Raw genomic sequence first — 6,046 nt, 5'->3', positions numbered from 1 at the left:
GTTCACAATATTTTTTTTTTGTAATCTAAGATCCCTCACCCTTACACTTGTTCTTTGTCAAACTTCTTCTTCTTCTTCTTCCCTAGGGTTCTAAGAGCCGCAAACACATTGGTACTGTTCGGAACCAACAACTCATTCTTTCTATTTCCACCTCCCACCATTCTCTTAACTCAATCTCAGCGCCACTGATGCTTCAAGCAAACAAAGTTTATTAAAGATTATAACGATTTTGATGAAGATTGAGAAGATTGAAGTTTGAATCAATCAAAAAGTGATTGGAAAAAAGTGAAGGAAAGCAACCACATAGCAGTCAAGGTAAGAAAATGTTGACTTCAATTGAATTCAATGATGATGTAGTAATTAGAATAAAATCAGATTGAGAGAGAGAGAGACGATTAATTTTCTCTGTGTTGAATTTTTGAGCAAATCCGATAGAAAATTTAATTTAGAGAAATTTCAAAATATAGAGAAATTTTCAAAACACAGAAAATCAGTGAAATTGAGCAAACCAAAGAAATTTCAAAGTACAAATAAATTTGTCTGAAATTTCTCTAGATCAAAATTTCTTTAGATCGAAATTTTTCTTAAAAAATGTTGAGGGACCTCAACTACTATGAAAATATTATATGTCATTTATCTTATGAAATATTAATATTAGGGACCTTAAAAAAAAATTCGCCTTGATGCAATATCAATTTGAGAGTTTTTTTTTTTTTTTTTTTTTAATCTTTTGTTATGGCATAGAACTTTTTGGGTTAATAGAAAGTCAATGAAACATATGGTGTATAAGTTCCATATATGAGATTTTTTTTAAAACCCCAAAAATTTATATACTTTCATCACATATTGTAATTCTTTAGTGTTTTTTTTTTTTTGATTATTTTAAGAAAAATTATTAATAAGTTCTATTTTGCTTTAAATATTACTGTAAAGTTTTATCAAGTTTTAATATGGATAATTGAATCCTACATGTAATTAATTGTTCTAAAGAGATCTATTTTTCCATTAATGATGTATTTTATCTCAATTTCACTATTCTCATTTAATATGAACAACAATTTCATAAATAATTTTAATTTACTTCAAATATTATTTTCTTAATTCTAAAAATTAGGAATATTATATTAAATAAAGTCATAAATAACTATTGATCCAAAGAATTATGGCATAAAATTCATCATTTTCTATTATTTCAAACTATATATATATATATATATATATATATATTGATAAACAACCTAAATGACCAAATTTTCTTAAAATTCTTTCAATAGAACTATATAAAATAAAATCATGGCGAATTTATATATTTTTAAATGCGTGAAGTAATTGATGAATTAGGTCATTTAGATAGTTCTAAATCCTATACATATGCTTTCATTTTAATTTTAACAATTAAAAATATTTATAAAATTTATGTTCATGAAAAAGGACAAAATTAGGATAAAATACACTATTATTAAAAAATGAATTCTTTGGGAACAATTTATAAAAACTAAGATTTAATTCTCCATATTAAAATTTAATAAGACTTAATTATAATCTTTAAAAAAATAAGATTTGTTAGTATTTTCTTTATCAATTATTGAAAAATTGTTGCCACTTTGAAACAACTAAAAATGGGGGTTAAAAGCTAGAACTCGAAACTACTTAACTATACCTTCGTTTAGGGTGCGGGTTGGTTTTTTGGCTTTTTAATTATTTTAGTTTGGGGTTAAAAAGTTTCATTTAAGAAGATTTTTTTTGATTTTTTTAACTTTTTGTGAGAGAAAGAATATAATGATTATGGGATTGAATGTGATATTTTATCTTATTAAAGTAAAACGTCTATTTTATTTTTTTATGATTAAAATAATCCCAAACTCAATCTAACTTATCTTCCCAAACAGAAACATATGTTAGTTTTAAATTTTATTCATTTAACTATTTTAATTTTTTAATTATTCAACGTAGGATAGGATTGATGAGGTGCCACTTTGAAACAACTGAAAAAAAGGGCCCTGTTTTCATGGTTGGCAGCTCATGTGTCCCATCATTTAATCACCTGTGCTAAATTATTGGCTACCGACTCCATACTTTTGTATTTTTTTTTTGTTGGGTTTGGTTATGGTGTGCAACTTACACCTTACACCTTATACTTTACACTTACACCTTACACTTACACCTTTTGTAAAAAATTAAACCTTACACTTACACCTTTTTTGAGGTTGCACACCATGTGCAACCCACTTACACCTTACACCTTACACTTACACCTTACACTTACACCTTATACTTATACTTACACCTTACACTTACACTTTTTGTGTAAGTGGCACATGGTGTGCACTTGCACACTTAAGAAAACTCCTTTTTTGTTTTGTCTGTTTACTCAACACTGTTTTTGTTATTCATCGAATCATACTTGTTTGAATCATGTCATTTGTAGGGCTGCAAACGAATCAAGTTGTTCATGAATAGATTCAGTTCAGCTTATTAAGGGCTCGGCTTAGCTCAGCTCGACTCATTTAGTAAACTAATCGAGTTTGAGCTCGAATATTAGGCTCATTTAATAAACGAGCCGAGTTCGAGCTCGCATGAGCTCGGCTCGTCTATTTTTATTTAAATTATATAATAAATATATTATTTATATATTAAATGATATATAAATATATATAAATACATTATTTATATATTAAAAATATATAAATATATATATAGAAATAAATTTTTTATATATTAAATAATATAAATAATATTAAAAAAAATTATCGAGTCGTGCCGAGCCGAACTCGAACTTCATTAAAATTAACGAGCCGAGCCGAGCCGAACTCGAGCCTAGTTCTTTATCGAGTCGAGCTCAAGCTCGAGCTCAATAAACGAGCTCAATAAGTAAACGAGCCGAGCTCGGGCTCAGCAAAGCTCGGCTCGGCTCGTTTCGTTTGCAGCCCTGGTCATTTGACCCTCGTTTGGCAGAAGCTGAGTGAGAGTTTTTTTTTTTTTTTTAAACATAATTATAAGAAGATAAAATAATTTTTTTAATTCAATAAAATAGAATGTCATATTTAAATTATAATTATTTTATTTTTTCTCTCTTAAAAGCTAAAAAATTTATCTCAAACGAGATTTTTTAGTCTCAGGCTGAACCCTAAAAAGTTTATAATGTTTTATTATTGTTATTTTGAGTAAATTACATTTTGCCTTTTTATGTTTTAGTTTTTTTATTATTATTTAGGGTCTGTTTGGTAACGTTTATGTTTTCAGTTTACATTTACAAAAATTTTATAAACTGATTTTTGTTTATTTTTAGAAAAATATAAACTACAAACGCGTTTGGTAATTAACAAAATGTTTAAAAAAATTTAAAAATATAAAAAAGAGTGAGAAATGGCAAGTGGCGGCGGAAGACGGTGGTGGAAAGTGGTGACGGTGGGTGGTGGGTAGCAGGTAGCGGGTGGTGGTGGGTGGTGGCGGATGGGTGGTGGTGGTGGGTGGGTCAGTGACGGTGGTGGTGGCGGGTGATGGGTGGTAGCGAGTGGGTGGCGGGTGGTGGCGGGTAGGTGGCGGGTGGTGGTGGTGGGTGGGTGGGTGGGTGGCGGTGGCAGGTGGCGGGTGGTAGCGAGTGGGTGGCGGTGGTGGTGGTGGCGGGTGGTGGTAGGTGGGTGACGGATGGCGGGTGGTGGCAGGTGGTGATGGTGGGTGGGTGGGTGACGGTGGCGAGTGGTGGGTAGTAGCGAGTGGGTGGTGGTGGTGGTGGCAGCGGGTGGTGGTCATGGCGGTAGGTGGGTGACGGATGGTGGGTGGGTGGGTGGGTGACGGTGGCAGGTGGTGGTAGTGGCGGCGGTGGTGGTGGCAGGTGGGTGGTGGGTGGTGGGTGGGTGGCTGGTGGTGGCAGGTGGATGGTAGGTGGGTGGTGGCGGTGACGGTGGCGGCGGCGGCGAGGGGTGGGTCGTGGTGGCAGGTGGGTGGTGGTGGGTGGTGGGTGGTGGTGGGTAGTGGGTGGCGGGTGGTGGGTGGTGGGTGGTGGTGGTAGGTGGTGGTGGGTGGGGGGTGGGTGGTGGTAGCGGAAGACGGTGGTGAAAAATGGTGGCGGATGGTGGCTAGTGTTGGGTGATAAAAAAAAAAAAAAAAACTCAAAACTCAAAACGGAAACATATTTTTTGAGTTGACATTTTTTGGCCAAATTTATAAACTGAGATCGTTGATTTATAAATCAAAAATTTACCAAACAAGTTATTATTTGATTTTTTAAAATTTTTATAAATATAAACAGAAAACTGAAGACATAAGTGTTACCAAACGACACCTTAGTTTTTACAATTTATTTTTTCTCACTTTAACTTCTTATTTTTTTTATTTTTTCCCAATTTATTACCGAAGTTAACTTTCATCCAATTTCAAATGGAAAAAGCCACGTCAATTGCAACGTGGCACCACATCAGAGATCATATGGCTTCATCAAAGCTGATTCAGAGTTTTAAAAAACCGAGCACTAACCAACTCTAATGAGTTGAAAATTTAAAAAACAAAAAAAGAAAAAGAAAAAAAAAGACACAGCCATCACATCATTGGGGCAGCCCATTAGAGCTCCCCCTAATGCTTCATATTTAGTACTCCCAAGCATTTTTGATGGCTCCATATGGCATAATAAAGCGTTACTATACAAATTAGAACAAATTACAATTTGCTCCACTTAGGTTTCAATATTTTTCTATTTTGACCCATGAAGTTTTTTCTCACTTTGGCCTTTATTATTTTAATTTTTTTTCCAATTTACTCTGACAATCAAAGTCCATCCAAAAGTTGATAGAAAATGAAATGTCTGTGACTTCGTGGCATAATAACCTCTACTGCTCCTTGTACCACTCTTTTCTATTGTCCCTCTTGACGACAACTCCACAAACACAATACTATTACTAAAATCCCCACACCTTTTGTATTGCTAATTTGTTTGTTTGTTTATTTATTTTTTATTTTTTTGAACAGAGGAAGCATTCAAAACCAAAACAAAGGAAAACACCTTCCAAGGAAAACCAACAAAACAGACATATGGACTACCAAAGCTAAAGCTGAGAAACTCTCAAAAGGACAACAAGCTCTAGTGGAGGATTGGCCACCCAGTTGTAGCTTGACTTTTCGTGCCCCTTTTCAAAAGACGAATAAGCCCTATAGTATCAGACTCCTGCGGTTCCGAATTTGATCTTACATGTGCAATGTGAAATAGATAAACACCAAAGAGTCCAAATCTGACAAATCTTTTGAAAAATCGATTTTGAATCAAATTGTCAAAAATAGACTGCTTTGCTAGATACAGAGTCGCCACCTAAATATTTTTAAAAAATTTAGGAAACCCATGACTCATGCCAAAGGCCACATATCCGTCATCACCAAGATTGTCTCTGTTCGAGAATTTAGGCACAAGAGGGGAAGGTTATGAATTGAGCATCCCTGCAAGCCTGATTAAAGGTCGGCCTCTACTAATCATGATGTGAATCTTATTTACGTTATATGCTCTTGTTCCGATTTATTAGGCTAACCTGCTATGTGTTGCGCACACAAGTATAGACTAAGTTGCAAGAATTGGAACACTTGATCTCATGTTTGTTTTTGAAAATTGTTTCGAATATGTACCACTTGAAAAAGTGATCACATATGTACATTACTCAAATTATTTCAATTCAAGCAACTAGCCTTCATCCACAGACATTCAAACAGTTTATCATTTAAGCACTTAGCCTCATGGTGAACATGCTTTGATATGGCAACAACCACATTCATGCAATATGCTAAAGCGAAAATGCTCACCTAGAACTCTAAGGCAAGCCAAAAGAAAATGGTTACAAAAATGCATGCTCTAACTAATGCAACATAACTAATGAAACACACGCGATATGCAATTACTAAGCTCGGCTACTAATATGTCATATGAATCAATTTAGCATATGGTCTAAGCACATATTCAAAGAAGCATTAAACTAGCAATACAAGTTAGCATGATGAACCGAGCTCAATGTATGCAAGACAAGAGGATGCAGACATGAAGTATACTAAACAAAACATGATGCTC

The 6,046-nt window shown here is 34.2% G+C and overlaps 1 long non-coding RNA gene across 1 annotated transcript; it reads left to right on the top strand.

Annotated features, from left to right (window-relative positions):
- On the top strand, positions 1-5,679 carry LOC145799122 (uncharacterized). The gene is made up of 2 exons (XR_014341138.1): positions 1-315; positions 4,966-5,679. It is a non-coding gene; the product is annotated as an uncharacterized LOC145799122 (long non-coding RNA).
- Positions 5,680-6,046: the final 367 nt, after the last annotated feature.

Source organism: Camellia sinensis, chromosome 9 (genome assembly GCF_055761805.1).
Source record: "Camellia sinensis isolate YWXY chromosome 9, ASM5576180v1, whole genome shotgun sequence".
Taxonomy (NCBI): Eukaryota; Viridiplantae; Streptophyta; class Magnoliopsida; order Ericales; family Theaceae; genus Camellia; species Camellia sinensis.
This window is presented reverse-complemented; position numbering and strand designations above follow the sequence as displayed.